We start from the raw sequence: 21798 nt of genomic DNA, 5'->3' as shown, positions 1-21798 counted from the left end.
AATAAGTTACACATATATTTTAGTTTTATAAAAGATGAAATTTTTAATCTGTTTAATGCCAAATAATCCGGTTATAAATTTCTTTAAACTCTTCATTCGCTACAATACTCAATTTACAACCATAATAAATATACAGGGTGTCCAAAAAGTCCCGAGTCGGTTAAATATTTTTCAAAATATTTAAAATAGAGCTACAAAACCTTACAAAAAGTTACTGGACATAAAAATCTATTTTATCACATATTCAGTGATCCGCTACTTTCTCAGGGGGGCGGCCCGCTAGGAGTCAGAAGAAAATCTTAAATATAAGCATAGGTTGATATGCATATCAAATAACAGGTCTTTATTAGTACAATACAGAGCCGCAAACCCGACCTCAAACGGACAACCGAGTCAAAAATTACAGCCGTTCAAAGATGGCTAGAGTTTGGGTCCAAAAAGTCCCCCCGACCAAACTCCTCTGGATTTCTTTTTCTGAGGTTATCTTAAAGATAGGGTGTATAGAAGAAAACACGGGATTTAGAAGAATTGAGGAACAGGATCTTAGAAGAAAGTGGTTGTTTGGAACCTGAGGAAACAGGACTACAACACGCTGTGGAGGCCTTTTATCACAGATTAGCTCACTGTCAAACAACAGAAGTCGGACACTTCGAGCATCTGTTGTGAAAAGGCTCTCTGTAAGTAGTAATATTCTAATGACTAAATCATTGCAAATAATGAAACTTATTATTCTACAACAACAATTAATTGTAAACAGTTTTGGGTTAGTAAAGTTAAAAACTCTAGCCATCTTTGAACGGCTATCATTTTTGATTCGGTTATCCATTTCAGGTCGGGTTTGCGGCTCTGTACTCTACTAATAAAGACCTTTTATTTGATATGCATATCAACCTATGCTTATATTTAAGATTTTCTTCTGACACCTAGCGGGCCTCCCTCCTGAGGAAGTAGCGGATCACTGAATATGTGATAAAATAGATTTGTATGTCCAGTAACTTTGTGTAAGGTATTGTAGCTCTATTTTAAATATTTTGAAAAATATTTAACCGACCCGGGACTTTTTGGACACCCTGTATTTATTCAAATGTATTGAAAAAAATACGGAAAGTACTTGATTAGCTTTCATATAATTAGGAAGCACTATGAAGCTGTATTGTTTCACTTTTACCTAAATTGAATGCTTTATTAACTATTTTTATGTACAAATATCCGGAACTTGAAATCATATTCAATTACACTATTCATTGAACGATAAGTCGCAGGCTGCATTTACGTGTGTGAGATTATTATAGTTTCTAAGGTTTGACATCGTAATGATTTGTTGGATTTAGTATCTTACTTTTCTATACCCTAAAACTATACAAAGACTTAAAAATGATAATGGAAAGATTTTATCCAGCCTAGACAAGAACACCGAAAGGGCGTTAAACAGCTGTGATTGCCTTTTCACGTGTTTACGACCCGTAAACCCCGCAGAAGACATCGTAAACATCTCGGTTTGGAAAATCTGGAAGCCATTTTATTGATAAAAGCTATGTTCTTAGTATAATCACCTTTTTTCTAAACTTACTAAACGTATTCATGTCAAATCAAAAAATGATATTAAACTTAATACTTAAAATAAACTTACGTAATAGGCTATGTTATTACACCAGAAAGATTAAAATGACGTTTTATTATAAAAATATAAAGAAACAGTTTGATCATATTTACAATCCAGGTTGTTTGTTAATAATTGTCAACTGAAATTATATGAGGTTATTAACAAACATGGAAAACTTTCCATTCCGTATGTCTTTTTAATTCACTATCCCAAACATTTAACAGATTCTTTCATTAATACTACGAGGTCGTAAAGGGAGGTTAGTTGCATGTATTATAATATGCAGTTGGTTAATAATATATATGTATGTGTGTGTGTGTGTGTGTGTGTGTGTGTGTGTGTGTGTGTGTGTGTGTATGTTTAAGGTTATTTGAGACGGTACAATTAGACAAAACTTGCAATAAAATCAATAAAAACAAACCTTAGTAATAATACCTACGGCCAAGTTTTAAAAGTAAAACTATTATTACATTTTACTCGAACTACTCAAAAGGAACATGAAGGGACTGCTTAAACTGGTGGCTAATGTAACAATTTTTAAACATAACTAATGGCGTTTTAAACTAAATAGAATACATGATTCAGAAACATTCTAATTATTTAACACTCCAAATCAAATGCAGGAATACATTAATAATTATTATTTACTTGTATAATTCAATAAACAATAAAAAATAACATTTTATTCTATTAAATAATTTTATTATTATTTAATAATAATATAAATAATAGTAGAAGTGGTGTGGGACGTTTTGATTAAGAGGATATCGAACATTAGCTGTTAAGTACATATGTAATAAAAAGTAAATCGCCAGTGTCAGTCTCTCACGGTATCTGGTGCGGGTAACAAGTGTGGTGACATTGTTTGTGTTCTCTCTCACCAGTCATAGTGTCAACAATGTAAACTAAAAATTACGACAAACATTGCATTAGGGGTTTTCTGAAGAAATATTATACATTTTAACCACCCTAGTTAGACCTGTAATTAGTCTGTGTAAATTGACTTGGAATGCTGATTTAGAATTTTCGCAAATCTAAAAAGTTATATTTACACAATTTTAAATTAACTATGGGATAAAAAGAAACATCGTGGTGGGAAAACATATAACTAGAAGAATGGCAGAGGATATAACGAGCACTAGTATCCCACAATACTTCTTTTTTAGTCCTACTTAACTATCAAGCATTGTGTTTCGAAAATTTAGCTCTGTAGCTAACAACTCTTCTTATCCCTATTAAATTTCAGATGGCCAAGAAACCGATGTATAGAACGTTGGCTTATCTAAGGCTGATCACATCGGTCGAACCTGTTATGACTTCCTGTTAGGTCATCCTGCTCAACTAGAGAATGTTGTTGCTGATCTCCAAATTTACGTGCAGACGGACACAAAAACTGGTTCTTTACATTTGGCTACGTTTGGAGCAAAACAAATCCTTCAACAAAGGCATTCAAATGCCTATTAGGATGGCAGCATGCCAATTCCTGTGAATGTTCTCCAGTACTTCTCCATATAATCATTGGGGCTGTGCGTCCTGGATGAGTTAGACAGCTACTATTTTGGAAATATAATTTGGTACCCTAGGCGGTGTACCTCTTTCACGTCTCCTCGCGTGATAGAACTTCTTATAAGCCTTTTGGACATCTTAGTTTGAAGATCTTTCATTTTTCAGGATCATAATTAAATACTCTCTACAATTCTTTCTAAGACAACTGTTCCAATGTCAGTCACTCAAATATGAACGTCTCACGAGGCTAACATTACGTATGCATGAATCATCGTTGTGTCTGCCATAAATTGAAGTGTCGTACATCATGGACGGCTAGTATACGATCCACTAATTCCCACATTACCACCCATTAGTGATAACTTCTTATCGACTTTACAGCGCCTACAGAGATAACCGTTATGATTTGGGAAATGAGACGTACAGCTTTCAGATTAAATATTGGTAGGTCAGCTTTAGGCTTCAATTGGCTAAGGTAAGCTATTGTCACTTTTAAATTAGTTGAATGAATATACAGTATAAGAATAGGGGAATTGTCTTTTCGTATGTTAATATATGAAGGATGTCCATGATTGGAAGTCCTATCAAAATTGGCATCTTTTGAACAACGATTATTCATATTTGTATTATATTTAATAAGCGTAGGTAATCATAACTAACAATCCTAAACATATCATTTCCCAGTACCAAACCAATTCTAATTTAAGATTTAATCGAAAAATATAGTAATATCAAGCATGAAACATTATAAAAACTTCATTTTCAAGTACGTAATAACACAAAAATACTTTAAAAGTTAAGAGTTTGCTAGTATGTGCAATACAACAATAGACATAAACATAACAATAAACAATATGTAGAAGATAATCACTTAATACTTAAATATAGCCGTTTTCAATGTAATTTTATAATTATTTGTGTTAAATTAGTCCATATAAGGTCAATTCCAAATTTTTGGAACAGTAAGTACAGTGTAGTTCTTTTGTACATGGTCCCAATTTATTAAGTCCTGGGACGGCTTAATATTATTTTAGCCATTTCTAATAAGGTTTAAAAGACTTTTGATAGTGCACAAGAAAAAATTAATATTTTAACATCTATTCATTGGATCTTTATGCTCCTAGAGGATCGGCCAACAAGGAATCAAAGGAAAAGTTTAATAGTAGCACATCAAATTATAGGCTTTGATTAATAGAACTCAACGCCAGAAATCCGACCTCAAAAGGTTTACTGTAATCAAAATTACAGCTTATTAGATTTTCAAAGCATTTTTAGTATCAGATTTTTCTACTAACTGTCAAGATCTAAGTTTATATTATTTTTGCACAATGATGACAGAACAAATTGTCAAATACCAAACTATTTTTTATTAATAAAGCACACTATGTTTATCTATTTATTCTTAAGACGCTGAAAGCGGTCATGTTCGCGTAACGGATAGTTAATTTTTTTCCCCCACAGCTGATAACAAAAATAACAACTGATTATAATAATGTAAATTTAAATTTTTTAATTCTCATTTACAATGTAAAACTTATAAATATATTACGATGATTACAGATTTTCTTACTAGATGTTAAACTTGGGTCCACTACTTACACTCAAAAGTTTTTTAGTTATAAACAATTCTTTACCTGCAGTATTTAATATATATCATTATTTAGTTTACTTAAAATATAAAAATATTTGACATGAAACTGGACCGTATTTAAATATTAGACAAAATCCTTATAATTATTATTGTAAAAATAATTATAGCTTATTTAGTTATACTTTTTAACTTAAATTGTTCTCAAATTACGCCATTTATCATTCCAATAAGCTGGTAACCATTTGCCCTTGTATCGATCTATTCTCGTCTTATAAAGCCATGAAATGGTTGATAGCTTAATTAGTACAATTGCCTTTCCAATATCCATGGACAGCGCGATAAAACTGCTCTAAATGCGCGGCTCGAGACCGGGTATCAGGTTTATGGTGTATCCGCAATAAACTGGCTTTATACAGCTCCCTTTTATATAATTGCCTTTGTTAAAACGTCAATACCGGATTAATGGTTTCTATTTCAGCTCCATAATTCGATTCGGTGATGCGTTTGTATTATTTATTCATACAATTTGCCAATATTGGAAAACTATGGAGTAGACATTCGAAAAAACCATCGATGTAATTTATTTATACAACTCTTTGTAAAAAGAATTATTTATGAGCTATTTGAAATGATAACAATATTCGTAAGTATACCATCATTATGTATCAGCAAAACTAAAACACGTTTCTAGATTTAAAATCTGTCCTCTTCTTCAAGTGTCAAACAATATAAGAAAAATTGATTACGGTTTTTGCAGATTCTACCCTACTTCAATTTTGTAATTTCCCAACTATCAATCATGCTATTCTGTTTTGTCCACTCAGGTAGAGAGCTAGCAAATCAATTGCGGGCAGTCTCCAATCATCCACTGTAATGCATGCTTCGTATAGTCTACGTTAATTTATTCGTCATAGTGCGTGCATCTGGTATAGCCTACGTTAATTCCTACTTCGCAGTGCGTGCATCATGTATAGCCTGCGTTAATTTATTCGTCATAGTGCGTGCATCTGGTATAGCCTACGTTAATTCCTACTTCGCAGTGCGTGCATCATGTATAGCCTGCGTTAATTTATTCGTCATAGTACGTGCATCTGGTATAGCCTACGTTAATTCCTACTTCGCAGTGCGTGCATCATGTATAGCCTGCGTTAATTTACTCGTTATAGTGCGTGTATCTGGTATAGCCTACGTTAATTCCTACTCCGCAGTGCGTGCATCATGTATAGCCTGCGTTAATTTATTCGTTATAGTGCGTGCATCTGGTATAGCCTACGTTAATTCCTACTCCACAGTGTGTGCATCATGTATAGCCTGCGTTAATTTACTCGTCATAGTGCGTGTATCTTGTATAGCCTACGTTAATTCCTACTTCGCAGTGCGTGCATCATGTATAGCCTGCGTTAATTTACTCGTCATAGAGCGTGTATCTGGTATAGCCTACGTTAATTCCTACTCCGCAGTGTGTGCATCATCTATAGCCTGCGTTAATTTACTCGTCATAGTGCGTGTATCTGGTATAGCCTACGTTAATTCCTACTCCGCAGTGTGTGCATCATGTATATAGCCTGCGTTAATTTACTCGTCATAGTGCGTGTATCTGGTATAGCCTACGTTAATTCCTACTCCGCAGTGCGTGCATCATGTATAGCCTGCGTTAATTTACTCTTCATAATGCGTGCATCTGGTTTAGCCTACGAAAGTATTTTTGAAGTACAGGTTTTTCTATTTTCAAGTTAATATTTTTCATAACTGATCACTATGTTTTTATTTATGTATTAATTCATAAGCGTACGTATCCTCTGTCTTAGGATTTTTTTACAGTTGAAAAAGAGAACGCATACCAGTTTTAGAAATGTATGATGACTCATAGTGATAGCAAGTACTTACATTCTTTTATCTGTCCATGCTAATATCTATCTATTAATGAAAGTCCATGTAAATGTTCTAACAGTAATGCTTATGTCAATAATTAATAATAAAACCTTGGAAAAACCTTAAAATGTATAATGATAAAAAATACTGACTTTGGTATACTTATATGATTCTGAGTAAACGAATCGTTCTATTTACTTCCCATTTCGTATGAATGATCCTTTAAAAACAAGTATTGTCGAAAGGATGTAATAAATCACTTGAGGACTGTGTGTTTTCATATACTCCACTCGCTTATGGAAATCGAGTTGAGGTAAGAATGTTCTGTTTCTGTGTGCGGTGGCGGGCCGAACACGACAGGGAATGGCTGTAACATGTTGGGTATACAACAATAGCCTCGGGTCCCTATTGTTCTATTGATACACGGCATCACAATAGTGCGCAGCCTCCAGGTCGTCATTAGCCACACTCGGAACATCAGCCAGGATTAGTGCAATGGAATATTCAACAGGAAACTTTTAAATGTCTTGAATTAACCAGTTTCTTATATGTTTGTGTGAGTTTATACATCCATTTAAAGAGCATAAACAAACCACTGACTAGAAACTAAGTTGTGCTTTCTACGAGTTATTTGGTATTGTTATACCTGTAGTCTTCATACTGAACTATAATATACACTCAGATTGTTAAAATGTTTTTGAATTATTATCATTATATAATATATAATGATAATTTTTTCATTGACAAGCTTTTAAATGTAAACATAAGTATTTTTCGAATAATATCATTACAATGCAACATACGCATTTTTTTTATCTAAATGTATTGTTTAAAAGCAGATTTTTAAAATCTTTAAAAGTGCTTACGTTTACAGTTTAAAAATACAAAACAAACATTCTTAGCTATTCACTGTGAATTGTTTGGCCTTTCTAGTATACTTTGGATGCAAATTGGCAAAAACATTTATTTTCATTCATATTATTATGAATTGCATGAACTGTACATGGTTACTGATTTTTGTGAAGCCTATTACAAGTTTTTAGTTTAACTAAGTTAAAACCTATTCAATCTATAATACAGGGTGTGCCAAGAATAGATAATTTACAATGAGGTACAGTATTGTTTCAACAGTTTTTAAGTAGTTTTGGAATAACTCACTTTTTAATGTCTGTTAAAAAATTAACATAAAGGGGGCTTACTCTAATATTCAGGCTAAAAATTTTGCTTCATTAAACTTAAATAAAATCTAAGAGTAGGCAAGTTATCAAATTCAATACTCATCAAAGCGTTTTAAATAATAAAATTGAATAATTATTTGGTTATATAATTAACATTAAGTTATTATTCCATATGTGTAATTTAGTCTCTGATTAATTATATCAATTTTGTGATCAACTCTTAATAAGGTTTAGTAGAACATTACATCGAAACGATAGCTCTACGATAAAACCATGAAACACGAAATCCAGGTGCTCAGCTAGTTACGATGTGTTTAAGACTTTCCTTTTTACAATGTTACAATAAAAGGTTCAATAGACTCATAGAAAGTTACTTCAATATGACACAACAATTTCCTCCTCCGAGTCGTTAGGTTCGGTAATTTCACATGAAGTACTCATAGTTTTGATTACATGTAGCAAATACGAATTTATAGATTTTTATATACTCTAAATCGTGGTATATAAATTGGTATACTATCTTAATTTCATCATCTGGCTTAAATGGCCTCTCAAGGACTTGCATAGACCTTGACTCCTTCAGGACCTCATAAATGGACGATCCATGATCTCTCGCTCCAGGAAACCTCCTGCAGAGTTTCCGGGTCTCTTTCAGAAGAGTCAGATTTGTGCATGGAAGCATTGTCCACTACCTGCCGTTCGAGGACTCTCGCTTTTAGCTTTGCGGAAATCTTGAGTTAGTTTTTTCATGTTTTTATGGTCTTTATCAGGCTCTCGGTGCTCCTCAAAAGCTTCTACCCTTCACGAAACATTCACAGCTCAGAGGCTGGGCGCAGTGGGCTTTTAGTAGGTATATATATATATATATATATATCGCATGGGGGACAAAGGCAGCTATCCATAAATAATTTTAGTAGGTGGAATGCGAAGAAGGATCCTCGGGACTACAAGTACCGGAAGTTGGGGTCGGATCTCGTCCTGATATATCTAGTGCACGGACTCTTACCCGTAGAGGAGGGAGGTCTGAAGTAATCAAAGAACCTTCCGGCTTCCTTCGGGAAGCAGCTATCTGGTCGTCAGCCTTTGGTCTCGACGACATTTTTTTCGTAAAAAGAGCCTTGTGTGGCGTCCAGAGTCTCCTCTCATCAACTTTATTGATGGTTTGAAAATTATTCTCATACGTGTTTGGAGATTATGATTAGAGCCCGAAGGGTCATAATAGATGTGCTCAATCTGAACGTTGTAGTTAACAAAATGCATACACGCTATGAGTATCGATGCCGATTGATAAATATTAATTCATATCAAACTCAAAGCATTCAAAACTCTGTGCCAAACTACTTAGATACTTCAACTTATCATTGGAATTTAATGCACAATGTATGTATTGCAACATCAATAAACTTTTATAGCCTTCTGTTTATGTTTGCCCAAACACCATGTTTACTTGACAAAACCAGCCGTTACTGAATTTACAACGAACACCAAACCTAATAAATCTGCAGATTAATACAAACCAAACTGCTGTGTGTGGTCTAACTGCGGTTTTCTGATCAGTAATGGAAAATATGAGGTATAGTGAGAATCGTTAAACATTTCAATTTTCGAACTAAAATGGCAAAGATCAGTGGATAGCCAATTTGAAACTCCAGCAATACGATGAGGGGTTTTTTATATTAGAGGTAAAATAGAAAAAAAACCAGAGATTTAATCAAACAAATTTAATGAAGCAAAATGTATTAATCATTATCCCAGTAGCAATTACCATAGAAAGTAAGTAATTGTACGAGTTATATTTAAGAGATGATTAATAAATACATCAATTACACTTTTAATTAAATATCATCAGTTGGTTATTTAAATAGTTGATATTAAACTACTGCTTTATTACAATTTATATTAATTTGCAAGCAACAGTTGGTTGTGACAAGAATTGAACGTCAGCTGATTTACAATTGTCAGTGATTACTGAACACGATGTTTTTGGTTTTAGGCAATGTCTTTGGGGGCACTTTAATTCACTACCTAGTGTTGTTCGTAGATCAATGTTGTTTTAACGAATGTTTTGAGTCATTAATAAAAAACTTTATAGTATTTAAGAATAAAATCTGTTCGGTATCAGTGTTTTATTTAACTCTTTATGCTCGTATATGCAAAGTCATAAAAAAAGGATTACTTAAGTATGAAAATTTTAGGTGTTTAGCTATGTTTGAGGCTCGAAGATTGGAGGCATATTTTATAAAATTACTAGCTTATGTTTATTAAGAATTATTTCACGTTCCTTGAGAATGTGTCAACATTATTTTTAATTCTTGTGTGATTTTATTAAATTGTATGAAGGTTTTACAAAATTAAAAACATTGAATTCTTTTTATAAATTTTAGTACATAAAAAGGTTTTGATTAAATTTAAAAATAAAGTTCAACATGCTGTTATTAGGAATTAGTGGAGAATAGCGTAATTTCCACTTTCAATAAAAACTGATCTGCACAAAATTGCCTGCTCTTCCGAGACTCGAACCTGGATCTTTCGCATTCCGATAATTGTCAAGATTCAATTTAGATTCACTTGGCCAATACAGACAATAATCTAAATAGTTCAAACAGAAAACAAGAAAAACTCTGCTAAGTTTGTATGTATATGTGAATACAATTCTAATATTTTTATCCTATTATTTATATTCTACTACCTGAAGTGGTCTTGTCGCAGCTTCATTATTTTTGAATTTTGAGATGCGCGAATACGTTTTATGTTTCGATGTAGCAAGTAAATTAAAATTAAAATGTTACTAAATACAGCTAAGTAATAATTGCTTTAGTCTTGAAACAATAAATACATTTAAAAAGTTACAAATATATTTTAAAATGTAACCAAAGTCTTTCTTTACGATCAACATATAAAAATATATATTTTCGTAAAATATTACGTTAATTTATGTCCATTAACATTGCAGATTAGCGTAACCAAGCTGGTGTAACTAAACAGTTCAGTGTGATAAATCTGTATAGAAGACCGGAATTTATATCGGTATCGAGGTGGCTAAGCCTTGCTTGTTAGGGGACGACCAATATTGGACCGACCCAGGTCCTGCCATCTCTGTCGTGCTATCGACTCGGCTATTAACACAGAAGTCCTGGAGTTTATATCGGTATCGAGGTGGCTAAGCCTTGCTTGTTAGGGGACGACCAATATTGGACCGACCCAAGTCCTGCCATCTCTGTCGTGCTATCGACTCGGCTATTTACACAGAAGTCCTGGAGTTTATATCGGTATCGAGGTGGCTAAGCCTTGCTTGTTAGGGGACGACCAATATTGGACCGACCCAGGTCCTGCCATCTCTGTCGTGCTATCGACTCGGCTATTTACACAGAAGTCCTGGAGTTTATATCGGTATCGAGGTGGCTAAGCCTTGCTTGTTAGGGGACGACCAATATTGGACCGACCCAGGTCCTGCCATCTCTGTCGTGCTATTGACTCGGCTATTTACACAGAAGTCCTGGAGTTTATCAGTTCAGATAGTTCATCGCTACTTCAAAACATATTCACTATCAACGATGAATATTTCTCCTAATTATTTAATGTACCATATTTAGCTTGATCGATCTCCTTAAAGCCCTACTATGTCCACTCTCTAAAGATTATGCATAGAAATATGATCGATAAAGCTCTAGGTAGACAATGCTGTTAAAATTTCTCTTATTTTATTAAACAATTTCGTAAATGTGATATGTGAAAATTAACTAAATTATGGAATAAATTAGTCTTATTCGAATATAGATATTATATGTTTCGCTAAATATTACATTACAACAGTGCGCAATATCATTATTATCGTTTTAAAGTAATTATCAGGTAAATAATATATGTACTAGAAGACAACATAATCGTATATTTAATTATCTGTTATTATTTTACATAAAATAAATAATTACGCATATTACATACTTTTAGACGTGTCCAAAAATTATTTACTCTCTAAGAGTTATTATTTAGAATGCAGATTCTAAAATTAAATAAATGTAAGTGATGGGAAATCCAAATTTTACTCTGACTATGCCTAAATTAAAATGTCACAAACACACGAAAAGGAATATCGATTACAGCAGTAATTAACAAATCTGAAAAATTTCATAATCATTAACAATTTAACTTTTGAAGGGCAATGTGGGGAAATCCTAAATCTAAATGGGGTGAGACAAAGTACTTAACTTTTCAGTTAACAAACTTAACAGTTAATTCTCAATAAAAATAAACCCAATAAAGGGGTATAGCCAGAGAGATTTTTAAAAATCAGGGTCCCTAATAATAAACATGTTAAATTTTATTACAATTGATCTAATAGTTTTTACATGATTAAATAACACACTCTCTCTAACACACAATATGGACACCATTAGATATTAGTACCACTTATATTAACTACCTTATTTCTTGTTAACTCTATAGCGAGTAAATTGAAAAATAAATTGCTTACAAGTACGTCATATTTGTATTTTGTATATGGTAGTGGTGAATAAAGTGATAGTCTAAACTCCTACGACCTGAAAGTGGATCACTAGGGAGACAGTATCATACGATTCAATGAATATCAAGTTTTCCTTGTTCTAGGGATGAAATCAGGACACAACGTAGATCAGTTTTCGTCTCCATGGAGACCTCTCAGGAACTGTTAAACAATCGGGTATCTCTCTATTCCCCAGATTATGTCACATACTTATCGAAAAGTATCAAGTGTTATTAGTTGTTTTTAAAACATTAAAATTATTTAGATGAAGAGAACGTTACAAGAAATTCAGTAATTTTGTACGCGCTAATTTGTTTTTTATAATTTGTTATGATCATGCATTTTATATTATTAAAGAGTATCAATTTATGTTTCAGGTGTGAAAATACTGCTGAAGTGAGTATATTGTTTTATTTCATAACATTTAGAGATAATCTTTAATGCATAGGACTAGTCAATACGTCAATATTTTTAGTAAGAAAAGACCTTCACTGATTAGAAATGAATCAGCATGGTATATTAGCAGTCTGAGTGGAACTGAACTGAGTGATTATAATTGAGTCACTGTTGTATAATAAGTCACAGATGTAAATTTAATCGTTAACCATGAGCGATTCTTTCTAAAGCTAATATGGGTTTTGCCAACTTTTGATAACAAATCATTAGACGACCACAACATTTTTGTTTTCGGTAGTTTCTATGTATTAAGAAATTAATTTGACGCGAGGATAAACAAATGTTTTGTTTATAAAAAACTAAATGTCCGAGAAATTACAGGGATTTAAAGTAGGTAATTCTGGTCATTTTTACGCCCAAAAAGGTTTCACAATTTTTGAATGCGTTATATCTTTAGGGAATTTTTGTATAAAAACCCCAACTTTGTTAAAATAAAATAAAAAATAAGTATATTAATTATATTTAATAAAAATATGTTTTTCAAATAATAAATGCATTAATGCCTTTTCTTTCGCGAGGAATTACCAAACAAATGTATTCAGGGAAGATATCATAAAGAGCTATACATTTAACATTTTAAATATTCTCCAACTAAAAAGTCGATTGCATCACCTTAATGAGCACACAAGAGGTAAGACAAACATGTGTACAAAGTTTCTTATAAATCCTTGTCGTGAATTCGTGGCACATGTAATACTGGGCACTAAGAATAAACATTTTTATAACCTTATACAATATTAGTGCCAGTTAAACAAAGGTTTTGTGAGAGACCACAAGATCTTGTTCATGTAATACTGGGCACTAAGAATAAACATTTTTATAACCTTATACAATATTAGTGCCAGTTAAACAAAGGTTTTGTGAGAGACCACAAGATCTTGTTCATGTAATACTGGGCACTAAGAATAAACATTTTTATAACCTTATACAATATTAGTGCCAGTTAAACAAAGGTTTTGTGAGAGACCACAAGATCTTGTTCATGTAATACTGGGCACTAAGAATAAACATTTTTATACCCTTATACAATATTAGTGCCAGTTAAACAAAGGTTTTGTGAGAGACCACAAGATCTTGTTCATGTAATACTGGGCACTAAGAATAAACATTTTTATACCCTTATACAATATTAGTGCCAGTTAAACAAAGGTTTTGTGAGAGACCACAAGATCTTGTTCATGTAATACTGGGCACTAAGAATAAACATTTTTATAACCTTATACAATATTAGTGCCAGTTAAACAAAGATTTTGTGAGAGACCACAAGATCTTGTTCATGTAATACTGGGCACTAAGAATAAACATTTTTATAACCTTATACAATATTAGTGCCAGTTAAACAAAGGTTTTGTGAGAGACCACAAGATCTTGTTCATGTAATACTGGGCACTAAGAATAAACATTTTTATAACCTTATACAATATTAGTGCCAGTTAAACAAAGGTTTTGTGAGAGACCACAAGATCTTGTAATACGCATTATTTGAAATCATGAATTAAAGCAGTAATACTGGACGTCTTACATATGTAATAGTTTATAACACATTTTATTTGTTTATTTAAAATGTATCTTGTATCATGAACTGGAACAATACGCCTTTTGTACTGGTGGAAACTTGTATGACAAACTTTACATACATTTGTTATGTCATAAATCGTATTACAGCTACTGAGCTACACTTTTACACCACTGGTGCGTCACGGTGTTTCTTTAGTGAAAAATTAAAAAAAAATATTATTTAGTCATTGCTATACTTACATTACAAAACCTAAAGTACCTCACAATAGTACCGTAACCGATATACAGGTAGAAACATCCAAATAGTTGCCGTGTGTTTTGTATGTGTATTAAAAAACTGTTACACGTTTTAAAAGAGTAGCTGACAATCTTTTACAGATAGAAACATTGGTAATTTTTGTGTGTTGTAGCTACGTTTAAATGAATTCTGCTCTATAATTCTTTAAAACATTGCATTTAGAATTTAATTTAACAAATCGAGTAAAACATATAAATGAAATGTGAAGCGGTACGATGGGTGTTTTATGTCACAGTCAGTTTATATGGTTAAATATTATTTTCAATGATGAGAATGAACAAATATTGTAACCTTTACACTTTTACTTATCCACAATTACATTATCTTAATGTGGTGTGCTTGACAATTACATAATCTTAGATTGCACTGACGTGTATGAATTTAAACGCAGTTTTATTTAACCAAACAAAATTAAAATTCAACAGAACGACTAATAGAACGGGTAAAATTTATATGCAAATGACGGGGCCAACATCAGTGACAGCCAGCCAAAAAGTCGATGTCGGCTGAACTCATTCACCCCATTCACCATTAAATGTCTGTTGTACATTTTTTTATTTAATTTTTAATGTAACACTACCATAATACCAAAGTGAACTTAACTAAAGTAATAAATTATCTAATGATGATATAAATTATCCTATGATATTTATGTGAAATATTATTTGTTTCGTTTAGTGTTTATGTAATTGTGATATTAATACAAAACTATCGTTATCCTTTATATAATTCAGAATTCTAAATACTATTAATTATTACTAATCTTATGAGTTACCTGTGACTTCGCACGCATTTCGCTTCGCACTTCACAGATAAGTCACATTAACTGAAAGATATTCGGATCCCCGATCCAGATTAGATTTAAGTTTAAAGACAGTGTTCTGTCTGGGACGTTGAAGCCGGAGAGTGTAGCAATGTTTATATGTACCCGTGACATAACTCGTATGTCTCTTCGACATTCCGTAGTATTCGATTGAATAGATCGAACGATTTCAGTAAGAATTGACCTATTTTAGGCCAGTGTGGTGAAGTTCAAATGACAAAGACTTTAGCTTTTCAGCAATAAATTATGACACAGTGTGTATTTTTGAAACGAAATTAGGCGTTTATATGTTCATTTTATGTCAGTGATCATGGTTCACAGTTTCAGATGTTAAGCGAAATTGTCAATGGCTCTTATGTTTGGCTTTGTGCGTAAATGTCAATTCTGGTTTCAAGGAACCATATTTCCAATGCAGTTCCAGATCCAGTTTGCCTTGTTGCCTCGATCAAGAAAATGTTTCAGAAAGTGTACTTTGGCCTGCAATGGCTTCTACTCTAAGATATTTCTGGTGCCACACTTGAGTTTGGTTAGTTGCGCCGATCAAGACAACATTCGATACAATATACGGAGGTCTGAGAATCCTACTTCTGCTAAATAAAACGACTAAGGTTGTTTCATAATAGTCTTTAAAATCTGTTGAATTTTATTGGTAAATGTAATCTTAAACTTTTAGCCCCAAAACCAGTAGTGATGTTCCGTGGACCTAGAGAAGGAAGAACGAATCACTTGTACCAAGTTTTAAGTCTTTAGGATCTTTCTATCAAAAGATAGCCAGACATACAGACGGACAGACATTGACAATATCTTAAGAAGGATGTGTCATGCCCTTAATAAATTAAATCTCTATGCTTTCATAAGTGTGGACATTGGTCCCAATTTGAAACAAAAACAGTATCTTTAAAACATAAATTAGCTTCAAATTTCACCGACTATAATTGTATAAATATGTTTTTCATAAAATTAATGATAATTAGTATTATATATAAATTATTGTTTAAGTTTGTTTATTAATTGTATCTAGAACAAGATTTAGTATATTTTAATTACAAAGAAAGGCTCGAGGAAAATATTTTTATTGAAAAGTATATCCCGATATAAACGAAAGAGTAATTGTGTTTGGTATGACGTCACGGTTCTACATCCATCAGAGTCTCGTTTTTGAAGCGAGTCGAGTTTCATCATTAAACCGCAGCGAACGTTCGCCGTAATCGTTAGTTGAACACTCGGTACTTGGATTACACGTGTCGGTGCCGTGGCGTCGGTTTACCCGCAATACGGCGTGGATAAAGTGGGCCGCAGTTTGTATTTAAATATCTTGCGTTACCCAATTAAACAATCATTAATATTTGAAGAGTGTTTAGGAATTATTTCCATTTTATGGCTTGCATTAGTTTCAGTTTTAACATAACTACATTTATTCCTAAAGGTTTACTTTGTGGATAACTATGAACTAGTGTCTTATCATCTCAAACCAGTATATAAGTTTACTGGCTAAACACTGTAACTTTGGGGTTCTTACTAACCCATTTACCTTCAGTAGACATGTTATTTGTTAATAAGCTTTAGCATACCAGAGCATGGACTTTGCATCCTTATGGGGTTCCGTAAATCGTTAGGCTACTGTACTAAATCTTTCGTTTAGAGTTGGGACCAATTTTAATTTCTAATCATTCATTTTTGATGAATTATATTTAACTCGGTAATTATTTTTTTTACTCTCAGAGTTTACTGAAACTGGCACGTTTACTTGAGTATATTCATAGAGGCTGTTTCCTTTGTTTTGCGCTAAATATCGTGCAACCCCAAGGTTTTAGCACGAGATGCAATATATTTTCATAGACTAAATCACAAATTGAAGTTAATTTTTTAAAATTAAATGACTGAAAACACAGTATTTAACTTATATATATATATATATATATATATATATATATATATATATTAAGATATAGATAAGTATATATATATATATATATATATATATATATATATTAAGATATATAAGTATATATATATATATATATATATATATATATATATTAAGATATAGATAAGTATATATATATATATATATATATATATATATATATATATATATAGCAGTAAGTTCTATCTAGTAAACACTATCTAGTAAATTATAATAGTAAACACACCTAATTGCTGTCCATTTTAATTAGCAGACTTTTAAAAATTATTTTCTGACAAAATTCTTTCAACATAAGCACATGGCTATTTTATATTTATTGCTTAGATCAGTGCTTGCTTATTTTTAGTGTTAATAAGTAAAATTTAGACGTTTTATTTCACTGTTATTAAGATTTTGTTTCTAATTACGAGTTTAAAAAGGTTTAATTCTAAATGACATTAAAATCCTTTGCTATTTTGCCATAACTTATAAATACGCTATAACAGGCTTAGTATATACGTAAAGAGCTATTTAGCTGTTCCCTTAACGTATATTTAAAACATCCTAATAATTTTAACAATATTTTTATTACGTTTTCTAATAAACTCTTTTCTAAATACAGTGAAATGTCGATATAAAATCTTGTCTAAGATAAAATAATTAATTAAACTATTCAGAACCAGAGTATTCTGGTAATTCTAGATTTTTGATTTAGTGCCACGTCTCTTTGGTCTCAAGCACGAGTCATGACCGTGCTTGTGAGCACTCCACACACTTGATTATGTCCAGAGCTGTTGTGAGCTAAAAATTCACACCCCCAAAATCTGGTTGAGATATTTTTTTACTTTTATGGGATTACTGACGTATGGCATCATTCATTGTAGAATAATAATAATTTGTTAAATTTTGAAACAATTTAATACTAACTAGGTTATGTTTTACAAGATATAAAATGTTAAGTATACCTGTCTAATGTACATAATTTAGGAAGAAGTTCCAGAAAAGCTTACTTAATAATCAATTGGAACCGTCTATCAACAGCTACGTAATAGTGTCCTCTAAGTCGGCACATATATATGTTTGTCAAGAGCCAGTAAAATGTTTTATATTTTTGAAATGTCTTCCTTAATTATTAATTATAAGTATATAAAGTAATGAATACAAACAAGTTAATGAATCCTTTTAGTAACCAAACACCTTTTTAATAAATTCTCAGTAGTCTATGATAGACGTTGTAAGCTATTATGATAGGTCGGATGATCTCTGGTATTGTATAAGGAGTACCTCAAGGCACAATATTGGGCTCCTTGTTGTTATCAGGCACGCAATCATGGTATATCACAAACAATGGAACTCCCTCAGGAGATGTTCCACATCTTGAATATTCCTGTATAACTACTCATGTCAGCTACCGGCTCGGGGCGTTTTCAGAATCCTGTGTATTTCAGTTTGATTTGTAGGATCATATAATGCGTTATAACAATAAAAACAAAAGATTCGGAAAATTGTATTTTTTATTAATTACTTGTATAACCATTAAAATACCAAACCACATATTCTAAGATTTATTAATATTGTACTCGTATCAACAAAATACTGTTTGATATTTTGCGTTACTTTGCTAACGAATAGGGTATTGTAGCTAATAACTTAATCAGGTCAAGCATTTTCAACAATCGACAAGGCTTAAGATGAATTATGTAAAGCACTTAGGCCAGAGAGAATTATAGTATTACCGTTTTACAGTATTTTTTTAAAACTGTTATTATTTGTATTACGTATTATTACAGTGTTATGGTATAATGGTTGACTGAAAAATATTCTAAACTATAATGACAAATAAATTATGTAGCATTTATCATCTTCGTACTATGACTAGACTATGGAAATTATATTACATTTTCTTTTTTTTATGGACTGTAGATCTGTATAGTCAGTATTCCCATAATGTGATAAGATACAATGCTAGAAAACATGTCAGGGCATAATTGACGGTTATCTCTTTTAATGAAAATGAAATCATTTTCTAAATTTATTGTGAAGTATATAATAAAAATATTTAATATACTTCTAAAAAATGATGATTTATGTTTGTTTTTGTTTTGGTTACGGTTAAGAAAAGTAGCACATTTGGGTCGAATGAGTAAAGCGAGCAGGAATGTTTGTTTGTGCCTTGATCGACAAAGTCGATCGACATATTTGTATTATTCTAGAAATAATTATATAAATTAATAACATTAAGTAGCGAGTTTGTATAAAAAATTTCAATATATTACAGCTCAGTATTGAAAACTTCTTTATCTGCAAGTGGTTTATGACTTTGGAATTGTAGTAAGTAGTTACAAAATTATAACCACACCATGATTACTATAGTGAATCGGTAGAAACGTTTAGATAACATTATTACCTTTCAGTAATATTTGGCGAATAGATAAATAAGTAACATTTGATACGTGTGTATATAAAAATCGTGTATGTAAGTAAAACTATTGTTCTAATACACTACTGTACTAAAACTTTTAAAACTCCATATTTTATTATTTTGGAATACCTTGGTACAGATTACAAGTAAACCAACAGTTCTTTTTAACTGAATAATACCTTAAATATTTGGCTTTGTCGTAAGACTGTTAGATACGAAAATAATTTCTTTCTATAGCGAAAATGTTTAATATTCTTGAACTGCTTTTAACTAAATAATATTTCAGGTTACCATAGACGAAGTGGAAAATTAAATCGCTCAATGAGCTATAAAATCATTATAGAGGATCGGATTCATATCGTTATCAGATTGGATTTGCCTTATTTCTCGAGACCCGTTAGACATTGAACCAACCCAGACCCCGCCTACTATTGACTCGGACGTACTTTGCAAAGCAGTTAAATGCTACTTCACTCATTTTATCCCACTATATAAATGACCACTTTGCATATTTAGTTAAAATTATCTGAACAATCCAGTTTGTTAGATGATGAAACGTGACCGATATGTTCAACTGAGGTGTCGAATGTATTTGTGTATGTATCTTTCCTTTCCTCTTCAAATTTACTTTCCTACTTGGGTAGGAATCCATAACTTGAAAACGGGATTAGGTCAAACGTTTCAATTAAATTTTTGTATATAATTTGCGGCATTCCCAACTACCAAGACCGCAATCAACTTAAATTTGCTTTTAAATAAAGCTAGCAATTATACTAAAAATCCTTATGATACAACAAAATACTATTGTTAGAGTGGTTGAATCTGGATCAAGCTGTCGAAAAATCAGCGCTTAAAGGCGATTACTATTGGAAGTTGTATGCCTGAAGATCAAGCAAAATGTGGGAAGAAGCCGATTCTATTCTGGTCGTGATCTATCTGTATGTTGTATAATAATGAGCGATTGCCAAGTCATACCTTCTCTCCACGAAGTTTTGGTCTGATGCAGAGGAGGTAAACGTTTAATATCCATAAACCTAGGAGTAAATGTACCGTCCAACCAAGGTTCATTTACCTACCACTGACACAGTAAAAAATTGCAGGTTATACTTGTACCAAAGAAGAGTTCACGTTGAGCTGGTATTTACAAACAGAACCCACATTGGGTACAGAAAAAGTCAATGAGTCCCTTACATTTTTAAAACTCAAGACATCATCTATGGTAAATATATGTGGTAAGGTATACTATTTGATATATAAAACACGTTTTATTATTTTATAATGTTGAACCAGAAATCAAACCTTAGTTGAAATATAAACCATAAAACTGTTAACGGAAGAAATTAGAAACCTACGACATAATATCAGATCTGAGATAGTGCATAAGCCGCTCTTGTTTGGATCAAGGATTAGAATTTAAAAAGTGCGCCGATCAAGATAGTGGCAAGTAAATTCCTTTTGGGTGTGGTCTGGATAGGTCACATTTGCTAGATGAGTATAGTTTTTCTACTGGTTAAGAATTCATATCGTTACAGAATTCTTTTGTTTCCACACACTTCATCATGATCATGATGTGTCACAGAAAAATAAGTGTTCTGGCATGTATCCTTCGTCTGTTCCTCCTTTAGGAAGTGACCAGGCAATCTTTTGTGGTATTACAGACATTTGTAGTAGCTTGATATATACAAAAAAGGCATTTACAAAAATTCAAATTTTATGTGAGTTGAGAGTGTGTGATGGATTTTCACAGTTAGCTTTTTAAAAGCCATAAAGTTTTAGAGCTGAATAATTGGATTTTGGGAATTATACTGTACGGTTATTACCCAAAAATCAGGTTTATAAGTCTTCGAGGCAGGGTGACTGGATACCGTACTATTAAAATATAGAGCTCAACAACTCACTTCTTATTGTTATAAAATTATTTGATTGTAAGTTATGGACTTGAAACAATAGTAGGCTCTTAAATAAAACGCCCAAAAGATACATAGCGTGATATAAACACTAGCTGGAAATAAAATTTGTTGTTTTAAAATGAGGAACATTCTATTTTGTTCTGCGTATGGCAAGTAAATAAATAGAATTTACTTTTGGTTGAGTATGTTTCTTTAAAGTGGTATACAGGGA

General features: G+C 32.1%; 1 protein-coding gene across 2 annotated transcripts in view; it reads left to right on the top strand.

Moving 5' to 3' along the window:
* The window catches only part of LOC124360185 (high affinity cGMP-specific 3',5'-cyclic phosphodiesterase 9A), a 641497-nt gene that overhangs the window by 263474 nt on the left and 356225 nt on the right, over window positions 1-21798 (top strand). For both annotated transcript variants that reach the window (XM_046813574.1, XM_046813571.1), the window contains exon 4: window positions 12632-12650. The gene's annotated coding sequence lies outside the window, so the exon portion shown is untranslated. The remainder of the gene's footprint in view (window positions 1-12631; window positions 12651-21798) is intronic.

This window comes from Homalodisca vitripennis, chromosome 4 (assembly GCF_021130785.1).
Source record: "Homalodisca vitripennis isolate AUS2020 chromosome 4, UT_GWSS_2.1, whole genome shotgun sequence".
Taxonomy (NCBI): domain Eukaryota; kingdom Metazoa; phylum Arthropoda; class Insecta; order Hemiptera; family Cicadellidae; genus Homalodisca; species Homalodisca vitripennis.
This window is presented reverse-complemented; position numbering and strand designations above follow the sequence as displayed.